General features: G+C 38.3%; 1 protein-coding gene across 1 annotated transcript in view; it reads right to left on the reverse strand.

The window, feature by feature from the left end:
* The window catches only part of disp1 (dispatched homolog 1 (Drosophila)), a 55,209-nt gene that overhangs the window by 25,580 nt on the left and 3,128 nt on the right, over nt 1-26,501 (reverse strand). The window contains exon 2 of the mRNA XM_087805699.1: nt 15,856-15,922. The gene's annotated coding sequence lies outside the window, so the exon portion shown is untranslated. The remainder of the gene's footprint in view (nt 1-15,855; nt 15,923-26,501) is intronic.

Below are 26,501 nucleotides of genomic sequence, written 5' to 3' on the forward strand. Positions count from 1 at the left end.
CAAGAAGGAACCACATCAAAGGCCCAACAGAACCAGGAAGGACAGAGGCCCGACGGCCCCTGGGATGATTGCACACTACTCATCAAAGTGACGGGTTTAGCGGACAACAAGAAGAAAAAAAAAAAGAAGCAGGAAGAAGAAGTTATAATACTTTTCCAGACCATCTGCAGATAAAAAAAATGACCTCAATAATCAGGTTTTATTCTTAAGAGCAGATGAGCAAAGCAAGAACAACATGTTCCTTTGGACAACCGAGAGTGATAAAGGGTCATGTTGGTTAAAAGTAAAAAAGAACTCAAAACTCAATTACAGTGATTAAAGTTTGTAAGGTTTGAAACAGATAAGAGCAAAGTAAAAGTAAGTAAGTCATTTTTATTTATATGGCGCTTTTCCAGACCTGGGTCACAAAGCGCTTAAACAATCAAAACAATACTCAATAAAGTATATACTTTAAAGGTCAAGATAAAACTGATAACACAACATGAAGAATGTCTTAAGATGTTTTTTGAAAGAGTCATATATACAGTATATATTATGATAGTTCATTCTTGATATATTATACCATATTATTTGTATATGACCAGTGACGTTATTATAAAGATACAATAAGTTTGGAAATAGCATTTCATTGTAGTCACGGCAAAGCTTGTGATACATTTTAGAAGTAAAGAAGGACAAAAAAAATCTTATTCTTGCATTGGAAATCTTTCCTTCCAAACTTCTGTATGTGTGACACCAGGAACCAAAGAAACTCTATCCCTTCGACACGTTGGCAGTGAGAACGGATGTCTCCCACCCGATTATCATCCAGACCCTGGCGTCTGGTGAGCTGGACCCAGGGGGACAGTGGTATGAACTCGGAATAAGAGCTAATGGCTACTTTTGCGGCCACATCCTCCAAATACCCGCATAACTTCACTGTAATGAGCTAAAGCAAGACTGCTTGGTGTAGAATCTAATAAGTGTCAGAAACGCTCCTCTGATTTGTGGCTTATGGTTCTCATCTGGTGGAACCTTGTTGTGTCTAGTATACAGTAAAACAATCATTAGAAGAACTCACACAGATTTCTTATGTTTCATTCTCTGATGGTCTTTCTACATGTCGTTTAATACAGTCGTCCCAGAACTACTGTGATGCTTCTCTGTTAAAATAATGTTGCAACAAACTTTTATTCAACAGGCTTCTTTAGTCTTTGTTATTTTTCTTTGATCTATGTTCTTTATCTTTAGACTGTATCATCTTGTTCTTTCTCTTTCTTTCTCTTTGTTCTTGTTTTATTTTTATTTATTTTTTTATGAATAATTGCTGTATTGCTGTGGCTAATTGGATAAAAATAATTTCCCAAAAGGAGACCTCCTGAGGGATCAATAAAGTTCTACCTAACCTAACCTAAGCAGTTGTCTTAATTCCAAATGTAATAAAGTAAAAAGTTGACCTCACAAGAGTGACATATGCCGGTGTTGGCTCAGTAGTCGATTACAGCAGCATCGCAAGTGTTCGGCACATTATTGAAGAGCCATGTTGGGATTGTGAGAGACACGTTGAACACAGATGCTCGGCTGCCTGCGTTTTATCACTTTAATATAGATTACACATTCAAGAACCAGACGGACAGACACGAGCCTCTGAGAAAAGGAAAGAATGAGTGTTGGCGCCGACTACAAGACTGGCAGAACTTTACTGCTGCACTCCTTTTCAACATTCTTTTCTGAGGTGTTGACTGGCAGCTTTGAGGCGTGAATGACGTCACAGGCTTGTGTTCCACCAGATTGGAGGGCAGGTGCTCACCAAAACAGGCTTAAATGTTTGGATTATTATCCATCGTGATGTTAGCTGTGCCACAAAAGTAAGAATCTGTTTAAGAATCTCACTGAAGGTTTTAGGGGTGATTGCAACTCCATCAGGTCAGATAATTTCCAAATTTTAATGTTGATATGTTTTACATACTCAGTAAATTGGATTTCCATAATTTCAACTAGTCCTTTTAATTCTAAGAAGATGTAAAACAGGTCAAAAGACCCACACACCATAGCAGGTTTTAGGAGGAGTTGCACTCGATCAGGTCAAGTGAAAGGAGATTGAAATATGTCAATTTTTAGTAGGATATTTTCCCCTCTGATAATTCAAATTGTGATTTATACCATTTAATGCATATCAAATAAGGAACATTTCCGTGATTCCAGCTCCACTATGCAATTATGCAGGTAATCTTTAATATTAGCTAAACCAAAATGCTAAATGTTACACCCAAAAACGAGCAGATACAATATTTCAGTTTGACATGTCATCCTCAGCAGACTACAAACGTCTTGAAGAGGCATGACGTGGTGCATAGAGCAAGTATCAACATGAAGGGAACATCAAATCATACTATCAAAGCTAACAACACCAGCAAGTTATAATCTAGTTGAGTGGCTGGTTTACTTTATGGCTTTAAGTTACTGATCCTTTCAATCGCACTTCAGGAGGATGTCCCACACATTTATTCCTAAATCCATCACAATGGGAAAAACAGGCAAGACAACTTGTTAGACTATGCTGCCAAATATTACAGTCATACTCCAATTTACTTTCATGTGCAAAGGTTCTAATACCAGAATAAACTATTTTTCATAGAATAAATAATGTCTGTCACATTTTATTTAATACAACATATAAAAAAACATTAAGATACACTATAAGGATGGACATTTAGAACGTCTGATCACCGAGTTCAAAGTGCAACACAATGTTTTTTTCCCTGTTTTTTTTCTTCTCACTTTATTGTTCCGATTAATTTGATTATGATATACTGTATGCCAAGTATGTAACTGCAAAATCACCTGACTTCTGTTGGCTATACATTAAGGGAGAAGTGCCATGTCATGTGATATTGTCTTTTTGAAAAACCTGAAAAATAAAACATTACAAAAAAGATACACTATAAGTATAAACGGCATTGATCTGAAGTGCTGGTCACTGATACAAAAACAGAAACAGCGTGATTCACTTTTGAACTATAGAAAAATATATATATATCAGAATCCACCAGGTGCTTCAATCTGGCAGTACAACAAGTCAGTGTTTATAAATTAAAAACAGAGGTCTGTTTCACTGCTGCTGCTTCAAATATTCACACTTGTGGCAAAATATCAGCTCAGCCGTCCAATTACGGCTGTTTTCGTTGTCATTACTGAGGTGTTAGGGGCCTCGGGGCAGTGGAAGCCCTGACCAGCTTTTGTCTGTTCTCAAATACCATCGCACTTCTTCAACACCCTCCTTAATATTCCAGAAACATGCTCATTTTAGGACAAAGTTCTTCACTTATCTGTTAAAAGGAAAATAAAGAGGAGGGGAGTGAGAGGAGAGAAAAGAAAGCAGGTGGTATGCAATGAAGAGCAGGACGAAGCAACCAAGGCAGGGAAGGAGTTTAGAAAAAAACGGTAATTCACTAAGAAGAAATCTGGAATTAGACGTATAATGAGGAAAGAAAAGAGTTAAGAGTGGAATATGGAGAGGCCAGATTCAATTCCAGTTTTTCTTTAATCAAGAATCATTATGTATTTTTTTCTGCTTACCTTGTGTTTTCAGTACACAAAATGTAACACCTGAAAAACAATTTATTATCATTTACATTTAAAAAAAAGTGCTACAACTCCAACTGTGGCATAAAGATGGATCTTAATCCGTCTAAAACAGTACACATTATGGTTCCATTTCATTCGATTCTGGTTTGAGGAAAGAAGTTTTTGATCCAAATAATACATTTTGTGTATGTGATTAGATTTTCTGTTTGGTGTATGATTAAAGTCCTTTTTTTATATTTTCACCATAGTCTCGTTGAGAATGCACACGCTTGCTGCTCATTATAATGAAAGAGAGGCTGTAGAGAGTGTTCCAATACTTCCAATATGGTCAATAGCCGAGATAGATTTAAAGGTGAGCGACACATGTAAAGGAGTTAAAACATTCGGGATCAACAAACCAGACAAAGAACATGGTATCTTTAAATGAGGGGTCTCAAACTAGCAAGGACCTCATTTGTTTCAACATCAGATGGTTAAAGGAATTAATCACATCAAATGTTATCATTTGTACAACTTTGATTATAAAGTTAAGATGGAATATATTTCAAAAAAATAAATAACACATAATATTAGACATTGCACCAAATCCCTGTGAAACCACATGTAAATCCACACAATCGTTGCTTCAAGATGTATTCACTCTGGGACCCGGTTTTAAAAAATATATAGTTTCTGGAAATTCCGGATTTATGCTGAAAAGGGTGTATTCGATACTGAACCTTTGCTAATGCAACCGTACGTGTGGACATGTCCCGAGTATTTTGGTACCTTGTTTACAAGTGAGTAAAAGGACCAAAAGCATTAGCTTCCTTAAATAAAAAACAATTAAGAATATCTCACTAGGAGGAGGCCCCTATGAAGACCCAAGACATGACATCTGTTGGTTTTCCTGGGATAAATACCACTGTCCGGGACGAGCTATCTATGTCTTTGTGTAGACTACCCATGACTGGACCTCAAGAAATGGATGGAAAAACATCGGTCACGTATAAAAGGGCAACATAAACCAGAGTTTTTAAGATATAGATGTTTTAAAATAAAGTCAATAGGTTGTATAGAAATACTCGTTATTGTCAAATACTTGTTTCCTTCTGGCTGCTGGTGAGATCATACCAGCAGTTTCTGAAGAGGAACGTGAGATTCTCATTGAGCTACACAGGCCTTAGAAAACCCTTCGGGGAACATAACAAAGCTCTAAAAAAATGAACTAAATTCAATGACTAAAGCAGAGTAAGAAAGCATTGAAGGTCTGGAAAAAAACTGCAATGGCACCTGAGAGCTTGCATCCGTGTGCTAAATTTCTACGTGGGTCATGGAGGGTGGAGGGTGAGATGTGCAAGAAAAAAAAAAGGAAAAGAAAATCATGATATTTTCTTGTGTGGTTGAAAATGTTGAAGGAGTGATGAGATCACATCCTGCTGTCATACAGTGTTTGGCAGCAAGACACTGAGATAGTGGTTGAGGAATGGGGGACTGGACGGAAAGGGCATTAGGGTGAGGAGGAGGGAGTGGTTGAAAGAGCAACTCTTCATACAACAATAGTCGGGCGTATTGACGTGACAGGTCGCTGAGGTATCGCAGTGGTGAGCAGATGTCGAACAGACAAGGCCAGTGAAGAAACCTTGACTTCCACTTCAAAAGGCCTTTCTTTGTTTCAGAGATTTAAAATACAGAATTTTGAGAGAGTTTTTTGCTGAGAGACACAGAAGTTCCTGATCTTATGTGGGCGACTGTTTTCTATTACATGCCCAGATGACATATTTGATAGAAACACAGTATCTGCCACATAAGTTGTGTACAACTTACAAAAACCTCAGTCAACGCAACACTGTGTAAGAGGTATTTTTGTACTTACTACTGTTTGAGATTTTAAGATTTCAACTACTAAACTAATGAATTGATAAAAAGAACGCATAATCGCACCCTATTAAAATACTGAACATTTGATGTATTTAAATAACTGTATCCAACTTAAAACGTATTAGAAAAAAAATGGTGTAACATTGCAGGAAAATAAATTAGATTCACCTGCATATGCTTCGGTTTTACATGCACTGCTCAGTTCTGTAACTAACAGTACACACAAAAGACACCATTTGACAGATGTTTGAGGCTTGTTTAATATAAATATTTTACAATTGTAATGACCAAAAAAGGTTGAATGAACACACACCAGACAAACGTAAGAAACATGTACATAAAAAAAAACAATTATCCAAAAGCTCAGAGCTCTAATATTTAATTAAGACACTCCAACACAAAATAAATAATGGAAACATTTATACGCTCAAGTTTATAGTTTCGCAGGGAATGGAAACTTACTTTGGTGAAATAAAAATGTCCATATTAAAACTTGTTTCATTTATTTCCTCTTAGTGCACCAAACATCAGCCGTTTATGTAGTTAGTAAACTAAAGTAATGTTTGTAAGCCGTGGGTACAAACCCGCTCACAGCTCCACACAAACGGAGGCTTTTCGTTTTTTATAGAGTTTGACCCTCTCTCCAGCCCGGGCACTCAACGTAGGGAACATAGCCGTTGGCACATCACCATAGTGCCTGAGACAAATACGCTGCTGCCAAAACAAATGAAGTGACTTCATCCTCTGTCATTTCACCGAAGGACATGTGGAGGGCCCACTGTGGGTACAGAACACTGACTCCAGTATTCAGAGTTTTTTTTTTCTTAAAAAGTACACCCTTGTTAAAATAATTACAGCCCTTTAGACCTTTATTAAGTTTATAGCAATAGCGTTGTCCAGAAATTGTTGAAATGGATTTGATGATAAATACAGCCAAAAATGCAAGGTAAGAAAAGAACCGGGGCAGACGACCAAGAGTGAAAAAGGCCTTTTGGCATATCTCGAATGAACCCGGGTTTCGTTGGCGTGTACGTGCATGTGTATGTTTGAAAGGGGTGTCTCTAGTTCTGGGGGCACTTAGAGCCAAGCTCAGGGTATTTGGAGCCCGTCCCACTCCCTGTGGAGAGGTGTGCGCCAGCGAGACGGAAACCAGGGCCTCTGCAGCTGCTCTCCGTCCTCCGCACACACACACACACACACAATTAATGTTCATGCTTTTTCGTCTGCATTTTCTCACACGTTACCTTTTTTCTTTGCATTCATTTTAAACACAAGTGGAAACAAACATATAATGGAAGATAAGTGGCGTGATTAGAGCCGCATGCTAGCACCAGGTGTAGCTAATGTGCTCTTATGCTCATCCGTCATACAAAGGAACAAACTCCATGTCATCGAAGGACTTTTCACGAGAACGCTAATCAAGAGAAACAACAGGATTTGATGTATCGTACCTGCCGGAGTACGTGTGTGTGTGTGTGTGTGTGTGTGTGTGTGTGTGTGTGTGTGTGTGTGAGGCGTGTATGGCAACGCACCAGCAGAGTAATAGAGTCACGGTGGGAAAAGTAGTGTCTGACACCCGAGGGCTCCGTGATAGATGTTCCCTTTGACAAATGGTGCTAGAAATAATCCCATATATGCATGCACTCTCCTCTACACACACACACAGATGGCTCCAACATACAAACACACACCCACACATGGATCAAGTGTTGGGAATGTGTGGAAGCATATGTGTGAAGGATTGAATACCTCAAATGCACTTTTTTTTTTCATCCATTTTATATTAATAGCTCTCGGCAGTTAATGGAAAAAAGGAAATAAAAAAACATAAACATATGGATTATGGTTGCAGTAAATAAAATATTTGTAAAGGGATTAAGAGATTATAATTCCTAGTATATGTGAACTTCATAATTGCTCATCTAAATCTGAGATACTTGTTTCAGATGTTTAGGTTAAGGTGTAAAATCGAAAAGTTTTTACACCTTAACCATTAGAACTATGACACTCTAAAAACATATAGGTATTGATTATTATAAGACATGTAGGCATATGTATATATAGGTGTATATTATGCTGGCATTGATACTCACAAATGAAAAGATAGGTAATGATTAAAACAAAGAATACATGACTTTATATATATATATATATATATATATATATATATATATATATTTATATTTATTCAAGTTCAAGTTATATAAATGTGAACTAATTAAAAAAGACAAATAGGATTGGATTAACTGGATGAATTTATCATTGACATGCATGTTCTTAACATATCATGAAGCTTTCCTTATCTTTACTTATCTACCCATCTATCAATGTACATATGATTATTAACTGTACATATGATTAACACCTGCTTGTATACCGATAAACCAAATTGTAAATACATGATAAAGGAAATGGGAAGAATTGAAGAATTAGTTAAATGACTGAGCCAAATGAGGACATGCAGATGACAGAAAAGAGTTAAAGAAAATTAAAAATGAAACCATTTTTTTAACAGCCAGATTCAGACAGAAAAGTATTTTTTCAAAAGTGTGTGTAATGTAGGCTCTACTCAAAGGAATACTTAAGGAACCGGAAGGATAAACAGCCTTCCTGTCAGCTCATCCATTCTAAGCACCGTCTGAATCCTCTGAGGCCACTGAGGCCTGAAAAGCAAAAACAAACTCCACATCAAGACGTAAACCGATACAGGGCAACGAGGGCAACGAGGGCAGCGAGAGCCTGCAGGAGCTTGTGTGTGTGTACAGGTGTTTGTGCGACAGCAGTGAGCGTGTATTGATGAGTCGCTGTGAAAGTGTGCGGGTACAACACAGGTGTGTATTTATCACCAGCACATCCATCCATTCCTCCCATCCTGCACTGACTGAGAAGACATTAACCGAGGACACATGTGGGCACATTGGTCTCGTCCAGGTATGTGCGTGCATGAACTACAGACCTGCTTGTAATTTCTTTTTTTCCTTTCTTTGAGGAGACAACAACTTGTTATGATTATGACTCAGACGTTGGGTAAAGGCTCTTGGCAGCGTGAGACCATTGGAAACTGTAATATATAAAAACACAATATGGGGAATGTTGGGGGAAGAGCTGCCAATGCTGACTTTATTAATCGGCTGTATATGTGGATAAATATTTATAAACAGGGAAATTGGTGTGAAAGCCGACATTAGGGGAAGGTGGGGGGCTCCACGCCCTGGAAATTACAGGGCTGCGGTCTTGTCTGGCATTAATCTTGTAGTCATTAAAATTGAAGGGGAAATTATTAGTGACAGCCTTATGGAATTACATCAGGCTTTTGGTCAACAGGCCTCCCCCACAGGGCTCCACTCTGGACATACCAGAGGAAGGCCAACATTAAGGTTTGGTGAAAACAGCACAGTGAAAAGTGAAGTGTTAGGATGTCTAAATGGTGAGTTTTAAAAGACATCAGACTTTGACCTGAGAAAAAAACAAATCATGTCTCTTTGATGACTCCAGTTCCCCCCTATTTACGTCTTGCTTCTCAAGTCATTATCCATGTACACTGGGTATGTGATAGTTTCATGGTCAGGGTGTGAAGTGTAATCCTTCTTAAAAGACATTGTCCCGTCACTTATTTCAACCACTAACACTTGTAGTCAGAACCGAAAGATGATTTGAGCAAAAAGTTCATTTCAGTTTGTGAGTAGTCCATGCAATAAAGATGGGGCTACATTGTTCTCATCAGTTTGTGTCCGTTTGTAAAAAACTCTCTTTATATTAAATTATTCAAATTAGAAAATGTGCTTAACCCACGCCCTCTGAAAACGCTTAGTTTTTCTGGAGATTAAATCTCGTTTACCATAACTACCCACACACACTCCGCTGTGATTGGTCTATTCGTAGAGGTTTGTCATAAGCCTGCACCTCTCTATTGACTTGTTGTATAAACAAAGCGGGCTGTGAGGTGTGAAGCACATCATTACGTCTTACCTCTTGTTCCCCCCAGATTTCAGACGGGTGAGAACTTTAAAACAAATTTATTCCGTTTTGGATTACCTTAAGTCATATTAATGTAGTCTACTTACCATCTACGCCTGCAGACTTTATCCATTCCAGCCTTAAAAGGTCTCGTTTTATTGGCCGGTTTAGCATTTTATTTCCAGAGCATGACGATGAGAAATGGTAATCGTCTAAGAAAGTGTTCTGGCACCTGCTTGTAATATACGCTCCGTTGGTCACTGCAGGTGTTTGTACCTACATTACATGACATTCCCTCTTGAATATGTTTCTGGCTGATCCTTTGAACGTCTGAAGTCTCGCTGTGAACATATGTTGACAAAACTATCATTTTGTCGGCCCCCGTGTCGTTAGAATGTGTTTGTGTTTATTACAGGCAACGCACAGACCCCACTTCTAATTCAGATTCCTATGAAGATGCATTGGTTGTCTCAACCTGTTCACAAAAGTACAAAAGATAAACATATTAAATATCCTACACTCTTCTTCTGGGCCTAACATCTCACATCATTCCATGGTCTTCAAATCAAAAACTTTGTGTATGTTATATTGCATAGTATATTCTACAATACCAGTTAACCCAGTGGCATGTCTGAATTAAACCTCTATCCCACCCCACTTAACTAAAAATGACTTAAGTGCACGGTTAACCAGTAAAGTCTAACCTTCTTGCCATTTACAAACACATGCTTTGGTTTTATAAGCACTTGGGCTTCATTGTCACTAATGATGCCTGCTGGGACGATTTTATTGTATGTGGATGTCAGTGAAGAAAAAGGACAAGAACTCTAATGGCTACTCATCAAGAGAAGGAACAACGAGTCCCATGGATTATTATAGTAATTGCCAATATAATTAAATTTAAGTTATTATACAATAAAAATTAAATGTTAGAAGCAAACCACAAGGCTTATTTAAATTTCATTTATAAATTGTGTCTTGTAGCCGACTGATCTTTTTGAATATGGTGCTAAGAAATGTTTTGGACAATAAACTTAAATTTAGGCTGAAGTTTGAATTATTTTACACTCAACACTTTCCTTTTTTTTTTACGCCGTTTTATCCCATAACCCTGATAAACTCGGTGGCTCAAAAACCCTGCTTCCCATCACTGTGACCATCCTCACATGAGCTCTGCTCTAAGTATTTCTCCTCCAAGCTGCCCATTGTTGTGGGCCCTGATAAATATTTACTCTTCCCAGCTTGGTAGGGAAATGAGTGGGAGGGAAGACGGAGCCATTGTGACGGAAGGGGTCAGAGACGATGATGAGCCAGCAGGGTTCTTGCCTCCCCGCTGGCACCCAGAACCCCAATACACAATCGTCCCGAACTGCCATTGATGTTACAGTGGAGATGTTTGTGTGGGCTGGAATGCGACGGATTCAGAACAAGAGAGGTCGAGGAGGCAGACGACAAGATGGTGAGCGCAGACATACAGGTTCAGAATTCTTAGAGAGCTGTTTACATGACAGACCACCAGTGGAACCCAGAAGACAAGAAGGCAAAGAGGATTCGTCACACCAGACAATGCTTGAAAAGGTGTTATGAAGACACATCTTTCTAGGCTTCATCTCAATACTACTAATAATATATATTTTTTGCAATTGAGAAAAATACAATGAATTTCTTGATAAACAAATTAAACACAAACCAAAACAGTGTGACAGAGATGTTATCAATCATTTGAAAAGCTGAAGGCCTATGTGCCAAATATGATCCACCACGTTATCTCATGTTGTCTAGAAGACCTTAAGATGTGTTTATGCTCAGTTGCTGGACGTTCCTGCTACAATTAAGAGACAAAGTCTACCATAATAAAGTAGATATGGAGCCCCAAACTATCCCTGGACTCTAATGATTGACTGTCATTTCTGTTGTGATTTTAAAATGTTCCTTTTCTTTTATTTATTATAAAGCCTAATGTATAGGCATATATACTGTATTATCTTAAGAAAGTTATCCAAGTGGTTCAAAAACAAGTCAACTCTACACATTCCAATTGACTTGCTTTTGAACCACTTGGATTAGAGTAATACGAAGAAGAAGAAGAAGTAACCTCACCTGTAGGCCTGGGCACAGAATAAATATAGATTATTATCTAACTATTGAGGATTTTCATTTTGTTTTTCTTTTTAATTCCTGTAATGCCAACACCAAAAATCCATATCTTGTGTTGACAACCATAAGATTTTCTTATGAAAAAAAGAGTGTTTTTTTCTGTATCAACTTTACTAAATGCTAAAAAAAATAATCCACAGTTACCGTTTCTGCTTACTTGAAGACATTTACTTCAGTGGAGTCTAACCTGTACTACTACACACATTTCTACATTTACGTCACCACAATTTATTTTTAATAACATCCCGTTTTCTGTAGAGTGTATTTAAATCATTGTACATCGACCAGCTGCCACCATTTCTCTAGTTCTAAAATCTCTGAAATGAAGTTGAGATCTGGTACAGGACGGCAGTCTGTGGGAACTGCGGAGCAAAAGGACAAGTAAGACCAGAGCTAAAGCTGCAGCTCTAAACATGAGCCCGAAGCGGTTCTCACCGCGGCCACCACAGCAAGGGAACGAGCTGCAGAAGCCAGTGAGGAAGTTTTAATGACAAGAAAAAGCATTTGGGTTTGGATATCTGTTACTGTTAAAACAGCCCAGCATTAAATCACCGACACCTACAGCCGGTCGGCCAGGTGTCAAACACGGACGTTGAGCGGCCCGACTTCCTGTTTCCGTGATCAAAGGCACGTCAGTCTTTGACAAAACTTCATCAGCTTTAACAATAAACAGAGCAGAGATTTGCATTGATCTAAATCCGTGTCCATTCGGACCCTTCATTTATCATTTCCTCAACTGTTCCCTGGTTATAAGATCTGTTTCCTGTCTGAAGAAAAAACTCAAAGCAGACGGTGTGCAGTGAATTATACATGAGAAACTGAAAACCCCAAAGAAGGATAGCAGCGAGACGACAACACTGAACACACTCAGTGACTTGTCAGTTCTAGTACCAGAGAGGAAAATATCAAAAGGGTCATTACTACTCGATGACAGGAGGTAAATGTATTTGCTTAGGGAACATACAAACAAAAAAAACAATTGGAAATGTTGCCAATAGGACAAGAAACAGATGCGATGATTACATCTGTGGTTTTACTGGGATTTAAAACATATTTTGAAGGCTTTTGGTTGTTAGAAAATATTGATGCAGCGATATATCGCATTCCACGATACTGAATCAATATATCACAGAAAAATGTAATTAAAAAAAAAAACAACAACAAGTAATTATCAACCACAATATTGTTTCGACATTCAACAGCACTAATGATTCTTTATATATTTGTTGATTTTTGGCTTTCAAACCTTATGGTATTCGTCTCTCATAGTTCTTACGGTTGTGGTTCATAGTTCAATCAATTATGTGTAAAAATAAAAATAATTAGATTTCAAATTCACTTATTTACAGTGATTGTTCATTGTTGAGTTTCAATTAAACTAAGATTGCAGCAGTCATTACTTCCTCCTCAGTTAAAAGAACAATGAAATCCAGCGAGATCCCAGCGATGAATGAGGACAAGAGGATACAGTACACTCCTGCAGCTTTTTAAAGCTGATGTTTGGACAAACTTTGGTTTCAAAACAAAATTAAAGCAGCCACGCCCTGGTCAAGCTACACCAGAGCAAAGTACCCGGACAATACTACAAACAGCGTCTTTCCCATTCAAGTAGTTCACATGCTGAAAAAAGCGTGATCCTATTCTGACTTCAGATGTTTTTTTCTGAGGTCATCCTAATGCACCTGTGGCTTGTTATAGTTTCTCCAATACTTAGTGAAGCATAAACAACAAATTATTAAAAGCAACACACTCTTCATTGTTAATGATCCAGAGGAATCGCAGCTGAACGCCGTAATGAAGCGAACCACATGGCATTGTCAGACGACTTGAGGTTATAGGACGCGAGGCAGCTGCCGCCGGCGTCTACGGGCAGACGGAGCTGGACGGGAGATAAACATGCCCAACCATTCATTAGGCTAATAAAGCCCGCTGGACAACCTGAGGCCTTGGATGACGGCGCAGCAGTCATTTACTGGTCTCTGTGATCAAAGTGAAGCGGGCTGTGTTTTGTGTGTGTTTGAGCAGGAGGTATCGTGAGCTGGCAGCACATCCCGGCTGCTTGGTACAGTCAGACTGGTAATGAGAGGTTCCCATGCTGGCGACAATCAACACAGCTGTTGGCATGAGAGGGGATGGATCGCTCGGGTTTACTAGCAGGTTTCTCCGTCTCCGCGTAAGACACTGGTATAAATCAAAATGTTTCCAATAGCGTTGGAATAGTAACCATGTATAACCTTTATAGAAGGTCAATTTAGTTGATACAGGACAAGCACTTGATAACAATAAGGGATGTGCAGAGCTCAGTGCTAAACCTTATCACTACATTTGGATCTTGGTTTACTTGGAAATAAAAAATAATTACTTTTTATTTCTTCGGTTTGCGTCTAGTTTTACTTACCAACTTTTTCAGACCAAACCAATAGACTCGAATGAAATTCCCCCATATTACGATGTCCAGTTGGTTCAAAATATATGTATCACAGTGAGCTGTGTTTTTTAAATAATGCGTACCAGAATTACATTTTCTCTGGTGCTAGAACTAGTACTCAACATCAAGGCATCTATTAGGATTATTGGGGTATGTTTTGCAACCAACATTTCTTGCATCTCCTTTGAAAAAACATTTTAATAAGAAAGAAAGTAAGTAATTTGTATTTATATAGCCCTTTTTCAAATTGATCCACCACACTTGGCAACACAGCTACCAGGTAGATGGTGCTCTTGAGATGCTTTTGACCATGGAAAGTGGCTGTTAAAGTACATTCAAATTTGTTTTAAAACATATTTAAGCCGAGAAGGACTTTCCCACATTAGACATTGGACATGTGGATGAAACATCATTTTCCATGAAGAATCTACACTATAAGAATACATTGAAATAACAATAGAAAGCAACACCAATGCCACTGGAGTCAATTAGATGGCATGAGGGGAAACCCATTTTAGGCGTATGTGTGTAACAACAGACCTGTTGTTTGGAGGTGTGTAATTTGCTACAGTTATTTTTATCCTAGAAAGTATCTGTGCAATTAGAAAGTAATAACTGGGTTATGGTCAAAAAGACGTCAGAAGACGACAACAATTATTTACAGGAAAGACAAAAAGGTGCCGAGGAATGGCTGCCTTGGTGGTCGGTTCTGTTTTTCTATTGTTTATTTTGTGTGTTATCTCATTTCATTCTTTTATTCTGTAACACCACCACAAAAAATCCCTGTCTTTACAACAATGGGAATAAAAGTTTCTGATTCTGAAATTATTCTATTATGACATGTTTCTCTAAAGATTATTACAATAAACAATGTGTAACAATAAGCTGAATTAAAAACATGTACTTGTCCGATTTTAAAACAAACACAAAAGGCCAGTGTCTAATCCGGTACGATATTTTACAGATGATTAAACAAAGCCACAGCAAACAGTGAACACACATCTATAATGACTCAGTGCACCTTAACCACACCTAGAGATTACAATAGAGACATTCACATTTGTGTTTCATTCACAAGTGTTTCAGCCAGTCCCAGGTTGGATACTAGTCTCTCGTCTAATCTTCTTTCCTGAAAATGTGCTGCCCTGTGTGTGCCGTGCTTGTGCTCGGCCCAAAGCTAAGATTTACACCTCGAACATGAAGTCATGCGTTGGATGAGGTAAAGGAACACGGGTTACTGTTGATGGTGTTTTTCTTGGTGGGGATAATTTGTGAACAGTCATGCACTGTTACATGTTGCTGTCGCCACAAATCGACTAACAAGCTTGTACAATTATGGGAGGAAATTGAAGGAATCCAAAACACATACTGAAATGTTAAAATATGTACTTTTGTTCCACCTATTTGATTATGTGTCAGAGAGTTCTATTAAGGGACCAACAGCTACAGGCATAGGGCGGCTTTCGGCTAATGCATGTAAAAATAGTTTTCCTACAAATGATCAGCGGATAATAGTGTAGACTAGCAACATCTCTTCATTACAATGTATCCAACAAAAAATTTAATGCAACTCACCATTCCATCAAATAATTAATCCTGTTTTTTTTTTTTCCTGGCAACCCTTTTTACAGGCATACATTATACATTACACAAGCATCAAGGGGCCAAACCTCCTTTGTGTCCCACAATAAAATAGTTATTCAAAGTGCATTACAAACTAGATCACACCGCAAATGGTGACAGGGATAACGCTTTGTCAAATCACACTTTTTTTTCTCATATCAGAACAAACCTTGCGACCAGGAATCCACAATATTAAATCAAATATTTAATTGACTTGAAATCATAGATTTGACCAAAGATGTAAATAATAATTTGGACCTTACCTGTTGGATAATGGATCATGCTCCAGATATCTTCAAGCAACCACAGTCAAATCTTGTGAAGTCAGACCTGTGAGGTAAAACAAAACTTTATTAACAAAGAATTTTAATTTTAACAAAGACATTTTACAAGTTGTCAAGTGTGAGACTATAGTTTCTAAAATAGCAACATTGTCAAGAACATACATATAGAAATGAAAATATATATTTTTTTATATTGGTAGAGCATAGAAAGTTGGCATTCCTTTCCACTTTCTTATTCAGTTCTGTGACCCCACAGTATTAAGGGCACACTATGTCCCCGTTTCCCTTGATATGTTTGAGAAGTTTGTGGGATCTGCTCAGACACACGGTGACATTCATACTGTAAACTTAATCATTCCCTAAGCTTGAAACCAGGAACTGTATCCAGAAAGTCGCACAGGGGAGCCCCGAGGTGTTGAAGGGAAGATGAAAATAATTGATAGGAGATGAAAGTAACTTCCACTTGCTGGGGACGCCAGTCCAGGGACGGCAGGTTCGGCAACATCCGGACGGTAATAACGAACCGAGGTGAGTAACTACAGAACAGAAGGCTATTCAAAAGCAACATATGGTCCACATCATCTAAGGTGTGTTCAGATAGAGAGACGATGAAAGTGGCCAGAGGAGAAAGAATTGAAAAATGGATAAATGAGGTGAGAGGTTGGGCAAGTAATGGCCAAGGTCAGTGGGGACTGAGCAGAATGAATAGGTTGCTCATAAATTGGCAAAAAGTCCTAAAACCCAAAGGTTAACTTTTTCAAACACATGAAATATACCATTATGGATTAATTAATAATACTATGTAGCAATAACACTTTGACAGTATTTAATTTTGGAACCCAGAAAGACCATGGATAGAAAACCTCCCATGGAAAGGATCTGTTGAAAGTCGCCGAGTGGAGGATTATGCTAAAAAGAAAAACAAATTTCCTTCATTTTCCAACCGTTCCCTGTTCTCTTTGAGCTTGTGGAGACACAAACAACCTATTTATTCAGTGGCAGAATCCTTTTCCCTAAGCCGCTATTTACTTTAGCGGTGATGACACAAGGGGAGGAATTTGAGAAATGCCTGTGTATCGCAGACTCATTTCCTCGGAGCAGGAGCCATCTCCAGACGGAGAAGACAGCTCTCGAGTCTCGTTCAGTCCTGCGCCGCTGGCTCCGTGTCAACAGTGCACACCGAGACTTTTCACTTAAAAGAGAACGCAGACAACCATAAGCTCCCCATAATTAAACCACGTCTCTTGCGCTCGCAGCATAACTTCAACATTGACAAGATATTTGTAGACAACATTAAAGAGTTTTTTCACAAAATACTGATGTGTTAAAACTGTAAAAAGGTTTTTACTGTACGTAACAATTTTTTGTAGTAAGGTATCATTGTAGAGCGAAAAGATTAATGGTGTCTTTCAATTACATTATTCTGTGTTCAAAAAAACAGGATATATTTTGATATACTGTATATAAGCAGCATTTGCAATTTATAATGCCATGTTTTTCAGTGCCATGATCAACACATTTGGTGACAAATGAATGTTGTTGACTTGAAACATCTGACTTGAAAAGTAAGTAAGTAATTAAGTCATTTTTATTTGTATAGCGCTTTTCCAGACCAGGGTCACAAAGCGCTTAAACAATCAAAACAATATTCAATAAAGTATATAATTTAAAGGTCAAGATAAAACTGATAATACAACAGGAGTTCCAGAAAATCAAGGAAAAACCTGAACAAATAAAAACGTCTTAAGATGTTTCTTAAAGGAGTCAGTAGATCCATCAAGCGCAAATGTCAATCATATTCAAACCACGGTGGTCCTAACTAATGCAGGGTTGAGAGAATAAGAACTTGATGGACTTTTTTAAGAAGCAATAAAATGTCTATGTAAAGAAGAAAAAAACCCATCCACTTCATGGTAAAACATCATTAAACATAATGGAAATAATAGCAAAGTGACATTTAAATAGGACACTCTAGTCTCTAAAGTACATCTGGACGTACAATGCCATTTCATTTTCAAAACTGAATTTGCAGTTTGTTTTGTAGATATAACCACAATCATAATGGCTTTCAAAGTGTTCATAGTCTGGTTTTGTACAAATGTTTTTTCTAAAATTGAAAAGGATCAAAGCGGCTTTATAGTTGCACTTTCCAGGTGAAAAAAAAAGAAAAGGTTGAATACCTGGAGAGGACTATCTCTTAAGATCAACTGAACAGTCGCCGTTGCTTTTTCAATAGAAGATCAATGCCCTTTTCTTTATTTTTCCTGGCAGGTCAAACATATGTCATGAATTTACATGCCCGGGTAAAATTCAATAAGTGGTTTAAGGAGCATTAAAGGTAGCGTTTCTCCTCTTGTACTTCAATGTCAAGAAAGAAAAAAAATGGGAACAAACTGTGCACTCAGATTAGCACTTTATGGATTCCTGCCAACAAGTATCTACCCGTTCCTCTTTTCACTTATTTCAGCTGTTCGATTTCATGCCAGATATTTAAATGGCTTCTGAAGGTCTTTCAGGAACTCATGAGGGCTGGATGGGTTTTTTAAATCAACAAAGACAGATACAGGATCAGATAATGAATGTGGAGGACGTTCACTACAGAAAGTGTTCATACAAGCACAGACACACCTTTTGTTAAAAATATTGCAACTGATGTGGTTTTAAATATCACAGCTCAAAGGACTTATTGATAAAAATATTAAGGCGGTGCCTGTATTTAACAAACAAACATGTTTTAGATGCTTAACAGCAGCATTGTTTTTGTATTATTATGAAAACAAAAGGCTTAACAACCATGGATAATGTTCTAACAACAAACAAACATGTTGGATGTGCTCACACGGCACTTTCAATTGCAGTGTCCTTGTTTGGTATGCGTGTCCAGCATCATAGGGTTTGGGAGACATAATGCAATTGTGGAAAACTATCCCCATACCAGATTTGATTTCAGATGGACAGCAAAGTACGATGTTGCAACAATATTTCGACTCAACGGAACACTCACAATGATTGAGTTGATTGACATTTCTACCCGGCCAATTTTATAAGCAGGTTTGTTACAACAAACTCTAATTCTAGTGATTTCGGAAAAAAATAGAAGCAAAACCAAGTACCAACTTTCCCATAATTACAAGTTGTGGTTAGGAAAAAAGGTCATGTTGACTCTGTGAATATAGGGAACATAGTTAAAAGAAAAGGAAAAAAAAAACCCACAGCAAATATTCCATTATCCTCATGTTTTTGCTGTTTTCTAAATGAAATGACAAATGAGCATTACGGAAGAGCGGGACGGCCAAAGACGGCAGGATTGCAGCTGTTCCTGTGTGCCATGACTGTTTGTGTTCCCAGGAGAGCGACAAAGCACTTCCAGGTCGCCCGCCAACCTGCCTTCTCAATACCAAAGGCCATCGCGCTGAACACAGCGCTGACCTCTCCCGACAAAGGTTGCATGGAAGACAGAGGGATTTAAGGCGAGCGGGACAGATTAGAAGCGGCGAGAGGAAGGGGGAAGGTGAGAGGCAGATAAGTCTTTAAAGTCCTCGCGTCTCATCCCTCACTTTCACTTACCCTTATTGTACATCTCGAGCTGCATTCTTCCAGGAATCACTAAGTTCTGTCACGTTGATAATCATATATGTCGTGCCTTTTTTGAAACGCCCATTAAACAATGAGATTAAAATTCCCACAATAAGACAGAATCCGAAGGTTTAATGAGAAGGTTTTCTTCTAATATTACCAGGTTAAGTGTTTCGTAGAGCAGGATAAATGCCTAAAGATGGAATTTGCTCTTAGATTACAGCGAGCTCATTAGCCCTGACCTGCTGTTGAATTCACTCAGACCAGACCAAAGACGTGATCAGGGGGAAAATTTGATGAAGAGAGCGGGGCCAAGTGAACCGATATGTTTCCTTGGATAAGGCATGGCCTAATAATGACTTCCTGTTGTTAGTCTGAAACTCCAAAAGAGAGACATTATGGATGATTATGGGAACACATGGCGATTCTGCAACACAATTAAAGGGCTTCTTTAAGAAGAATATCCTTTAAGAACATATCTACAGTGGATAAAAAAAACAACCTAACTTTTATCACAGAGACAGAGCTCAAGGACTGTACTTTACAGGTATGCTAGAAAATGATTGTTTTTTTAAACTATAGTTAACATTCTTATAGCGTCTAAGTGATGGTTGATCATGAGAAGGATGTTTAAGGTTATAAAATATATGAATATGAACTGGGTTTCTTTCATTCTACCTTGATTCAACACTACATACAGTTATGTTTACCAACCTCTTTATGCCTTATTTCAAAACCAAACATAGATGAGGGATCAGCTAATACAAGCAAACATGTGTATCATTTGAACAATATTTAAGAAGCTCTGGTTTCAGGGAAAGTGTAGAGCAGGGTGTTAAACTCAATCACAAAAGGGCCAAAAATGATACAGTCCTTGTCAGGGGCAGAAAAAAAAGTATAACCCTAAAACGCTAGAAAGCTGATAACCTTTCATCTGCATACGTTTTGAAAGAAAGCAGGATTTAAAATGTCATCTTCATCATTGGCCACATTATATTTTGGGCCAACTGTATGTAATTCAACGATTTCGGGCCACAACATATGACTGGATTGGTGTGGATATGGCTCCTGGGGGTCTTGAGTTTAATACACCATTAGAACTTCTTCTCTGTTAGACTTAAACAAAAAATGAATACTGCAATCCTTCATATGCTGTTCTTCCAGCGTCACACCATTAGGGACCTTCCAATCACAAGTGAAATGAGACGAACGAGCATTAACTTGGCATATCTTAGCAAAGGACGATGATCTAAACTGAGTGAACGCGTCAGCGGGTCATAAACGCCTCTCCAAGATCAATGTCATTATGAAAGCTTTAGACAGAATACTTCAGCGAGCAGTGACAGGAAAAGAGTTTGGAGGAGGGTGCAACCAGTATATCGTCTCATCAACAGAACCCCCTTTCAACCCAACAAGTAGAGAACAAGCAGAGTCACCAGCTGCCTTCCATCAGCAGCTATAATAGCAGGAGGTAAAGAAAGCCGGGAAGTAATTGTAACACCTGCAGGAAGGTGCCACAAACATTCCTAGGTCGTCCGTCCCTTTGGTGATGCACTCTATAAATCCCTGTGATAAGCTACTGTAGCGGGCCAAGGTGCCACTTAAGTCAAATCCCAAAGGGAACATATTTGTGACCTGCAAGCTTAGAAATGTGATTTAGTCCCAAGTGATTATTGCAAACACAACACGTGTACTGTTACTTTAACAGGTTTTAAAAAGTGACGGCTGTTACTTTAGGCTATGAGAAGGGAACGCTGGAGTGGCTGCAGATTTGTTACAATATTAATTGGAGACTGGTATAAAATCAGGGGGCACCATTAGGTGGTATGTGCTAAGAAAACTGAACCCCCTTGTTCACAGCAAAATAAAAAACAGATGTCCGCATACTGTACTAAGACGATGTTTCCATCCGCACACACAAATCTGGTCGAATCTATACGTTCGCCGAGCTTTAATAAGCCTCTCTTAACATGTCACAGCGAGTCTGGTGGAGACATTACATGTCGTAAATCACATGACGGCGAGTCTCCGGGGAACCTACGGATCATGAACATGCCAAAGTAATCAAACCATTAACCTGAGACCACAGCCAGTCAATAAATGAGACCATTATTGACCCCAGAGGAGGATAAATCCACAAATCACAACAAAAGTTATCGCGTCGGAATCAGCGCCTGATTGCTGCTCAGTCTCCAGAGGTCCATAAACCTGTTGAGCTCACGGCAACAGCAGGGATGGCACAGCTCAACCTGCCATTGCTGCCAACTGACAAAGAGCAGGTACAAATGCCATCTGGCAATTGTACAAGCACCATGCGACATCCGCATTATGTCATGCCAACATTAATATAAAAACTTTATAAACAACTTTAAAATAAACATTATCATTGATTTTTTCTGCAAAGTAAACTATTTTGGTGTCACTATATTTAATTGAGTGGAACTATTGTAACTATGTTATATACACAGTTTTCTTGATGACTATTTCATTTCTATATAAACAAAACATTATTATTCATCCAAAGACTTTCTTTTCTTTAATAATTTGAAGAGTTTTTTTTTTTAACATTTTTGGTTATAAGTAAGTCAGTAAGCAAGTAAGTAATTTGTATTTATAGAGCGCTTTTCCAGACCAGGCTCACAAAGCGCTTAAACAATCAAAACAATATTCATGAAGTATATACTTTAAAGGTCAAGATAAAACTGATAACACAGCAGGAGTTCCAGCGTTATAGACATTTGTTTGCTGACTTTTCTGCAACTGTGGTTTTCAATTAAAACAGGTATAAACATTACTACGAGACGGTGTGTGTAGTGCCCAAAAATATGGTTTGTACAACGACATCCTCCCTACAGTTGTTAAAAAAACAAACTTAAAAAGCTGAACTTAAAACGATAAGCTTTGAAGTCTCCAAATGGATATCTAGCCAATCTCCACTTCTGCCCCTTCAAAAGATACTAGCAGAGAAAATGTAAGCCAAAAGTGACCATAATGCAGTTACCTATACGTGTGTGTGCGTGTGTGTATACGAGGGGTTTTCAAATACACACCATATGTGATTGTTTGCATGCAGGTGTGTCTTTAGAACTACATTAAAGAGGCATGTGTTGGTCACAAGAACATGCTCCTTGTCACTTTTAGTCAGCACAGACATAAAGAAGCTTGCTGATGAGGGCTCAAAACCCCACATCTAATTCTTAAATGGCCTGAAAAGCAAAACAGACATGAAACCTACTCTTTGCTAAATTAAACACACAGTTAAATCTGGATTTAAGTGAACCATTTCTGCAAATGGCAGCTAAACCGAACAGGCGGGGCTCTGCGGAAAAAACGGGATAGGAAATGAATGACACACAAAGGGGAGGAATGCATGATGGACAGTGGAAGAAGATAAAAGAGTAATAAGTAACTAAAGGGACACAAGAGTTAAGAAACGAAGGGAACAAAGGCAATATTGTCAGATGTTATCAAGTGGGTGTGGAGCACGACATACAGGATATTGAAGAAAGGAAACAAATGAAGGGAGCAGGCAATGATAAAAATTGGAAAAAGAAGCACGAACGTTCAATCACTCGAGCTGCATAAGCAGAACCAATGACCGTTGTCCTTCGCATCGTTCGCCATAGTATGTTATATAGCTTCTTATATATTCTGATCCACTCCGGAAAAAAAAGGACATTGGGGTCACTGGCTTGGAATCAGGCCAGAATAGCCATCTTTCTCCCGCAGCATTATTTGCCCCTCCCTGGAAACAGCCTGCATTTCTGGTTTATATCAGTCTAATGGTCTTCGTCTTAAAAGGAGTGCAAAAAAAAAAAAGGAAAACTCTAGCCAGAACTCAGTTTGAAAAAAAAAATTACAAGCAAAAACTCCAGCTCTGATGAGGGGTGTTTCTTTGCCAAAGAGTCCAAAATATAGTCCCTTTTTTCCCCATCCACCTCTTATTGAGTTAGGACCTCAGACTTTTAGTCTCCTTTTCAGGGGACGTAGGCTAATGAGTGGGAGATATTTGGATTAGAAAAGGGAAAAAGACATTTTAGTGTTGACATGACTGATTGTGTAAACTGAGGCAGATGATGACAACAGGATTTGATGACATCCTGTTAACTTGCCAAGCACTGTGCCACAAAATATACAAAATTTGGTCAAGGTTTGCAGTCTCATGTTTTTGTGGGTTATATTTTTCAGAGCAGAAAACAGAAGTGCTCCAGATGCAAGTAAACCTGTGAGGTAAGAGAGTGATATTACCAGGGATGTAAAACAATACTTAAATGTTATATTAACATAACTTCAGTAGCATCATTAAAACTTTATATTTTTCCCTCAGCAAGACACTTACCCGGATTGCTCCTGATGGTTCAGCTGCATAACTTAGTTTAAAGTGTTTTGGGGGCTGAATAAGCATAGAAAAGCGCTTTACAAGTAAGAGCTATTTACCATTTACATCCTCATTAATTGCCAATGTAAAGGGAGAATCTGTGATTGTTTGGTGTTTGCTAGAAGGATGAGAGGTAAAGAAAAATTGTTGACATGAGTTTAATCATGTAAAGTCAAGGTGCACTTCAAAAATCATTAAGTTATGTTGTGCAATTGTGTGTAAAATATTTGGGGATTTTTCTGAACGTCAGCTTAGGTAACATCAACAGTGCCAAGCGTGATGAGCGGTTACATACTAGAATTGTTGTACATGGAAGTTAACAGTAGATACGTTGTACATTTTAAAGCTTTCTTCCAAAGAAAACAGGTCTACATTATCCACAATTTGACTATGTGCCCCAGTTTTGCACCCAAGTCTCCAATTCTCAATCCCTAAAGGCAAAGGTCAAGGTTATGAAAACACATGACTCTTTGCCCGGCGGCGGCAACATCATCCCGCTTTGATTTCTCAACATTATTTCCATTTTTATTGAAACCTTAAGCTGCAAACATGTCTCAGATGAGGGAGCTTCAGGTTGTTTCGGGGAGTAACCGGACCTATGGACCAGGAGCCAAATACGATTCGACAAGGCCCAGAACATAGGGGTCAAGCCGCTGCGAGGAACACATGTCTGCAGGAGGGAGAGACCTGCTGCTCCCTTGGCCGGTCTACATTCCACTGTTTGTGCAACAAATCCTAATGACGCTGCTCACTGTGGGGGGAATAAGAACTTGGTCTTCCGAGAATCATTTTAGGGAGCAGAGCCACCATAGAAAGATGCAGTTGCGTTCTTTTGATCAGCAAGAGGATTGAAGATATTATTAACAATCATATGGGAAAAACGGACATGCAATATTTTTAACAAATTAATCAAATCTATCTTGAAACTTTGTATAAAAAAAACGCACTGCAGAAAAAAATAAGGACATTTTCCAATTCAATTTTTCCTCAGACTTTGTAAAGAGCAAAAGTACTGACAAAAAAATCTAAAACATTGTAAACAGGGAGAAAGAAGATCACTTTTAATCGGAAACATTTGCTGAGATTGAAGTGCCTCATTATAGTGTGAAAATGCAAGATGTAGTAATGCATGTGTTATGTGTATCCATTAAGCGTTAAAACAGCATAATCTCAAGGTTTTCTATTTTTCCATTCCTAGTAATTATTAAAAAAAATATGGAGAAAAACACAAAAATGGGAAATGTTACATAGTGCTGCTTTAAAATACAATCAAACAAACCAAATTGGTCCAAGTCTAGAAGACTTAAGGAAACTACCAACAACAACTACTGCTACGACTACACGACACATGGTTCTTTGCAGCGAAGTCCATAATATCCAATCCAGAGCAACAGCTGTAAGGCAGGCGGAGATATAGCAAGCCTCTGTGCTGCTGAGATACATCAGACAGCAACAGGTCAGTTTACTGACATATCTTTCCTCATAGGGCCTTCTATAGGTCATACCACTGATAGCAGGATAGAGGGGCCACAGCCTCAAACATTCCACATAACGTCTGTTGTTGCTCAAAAAGAATATTTTCTCATCTGAACTCCAGGCAACAAAAAGAAAACAGAGCTATTGAGAGGTCTGCTTTCAATTACAAGGTCCATAAAGACACAGAGAGATAGGAGACGCGGTGATGGATGGTTCGCTAGATGCCATGATACTATACATGATCCAGCCTGCTGAGACCTAAGAGTTTCCTGTCGGTGAATCCAAAAAAAAATGGTTTACAATCTGAAGCAGGTTTGTCTTTTAGACCAAACAATAGCCGGATAATTCTGAAATGTTTTAATTTAAAAGTGTTTTTCTTTTTTTGCGTTACCCAAAAACTGAATGTCTCTCAAAGATTATTTGTATTTTTACTTTTTTAATCAAACTTTATACAATATTATTTGCTTAACCAATGGTATCTTCAGTAGATTACTTGATTGCTTAAATATCCGATAATTGCAGCATTAATACGTGTATTTTAGCACAGCTTCCCTCCCTGCAGTAAGTGTAGTAACAGATGTTGTATCTTGATCATTCCAAAAGTGCCGTATTTAACCTATATACCTTAACTTTATATAAACTAGATATACAGTAAAACATTTAGGGAGACATTTCGTGCTATTTTAATTATGCAAAAGTGCCCATTCTATTCTGAAACTCAGGCAGAGAAAATTGTGAAATTTGTGTGTTTTTCAAAACCAACAAATCTCCAGACTTGCCCGGATGGAAACTACTAACTGAGACAAACCGACCGAGTAACAAACTGTGTCTCTGTCTAAATATTAAGGCCCAGACAAACCCCATTCAGGGATGTATTGGATTTCATCCGTGCTGAAAGCCACATATTTATAATAGGCTGATCCAAATCCATATTGTGACAGGACTGATAGATAACTAGCTAAACTTCTATATAAATGTTTAAAAAAAGCAGTATCTAAGCTTTGATCTACCACCCACCATCAACACTGAAAACACACAAATCCATCTGGTGCGCAGAATCCAGTCTAAGAGGAGATAGAGAGATTCTAGTGCCACGGGTTATATTAGATCTAGGATGGTCTTCTTTCTTTTGTACAACATCAAAGACTTGATACACGTTTGAATTATGGACAGCAAGTGTGCAGAAAGCTTTCGG

Source organism: Callionymus lyra, chromosome 13, assembly GCF_982586985.1.
Source record: "Callionymus lyra chromosome 13, fCalLyr1.hap1.1, whole genome shotgun sequence".
In the NCBI taxonomy this organism is placed as follows: Eukaryota; Metazoa; Chordata; class Actinopteri; order Syngnathiformes; family Callionymidae; genus Callionymus; species Callionymus lyra.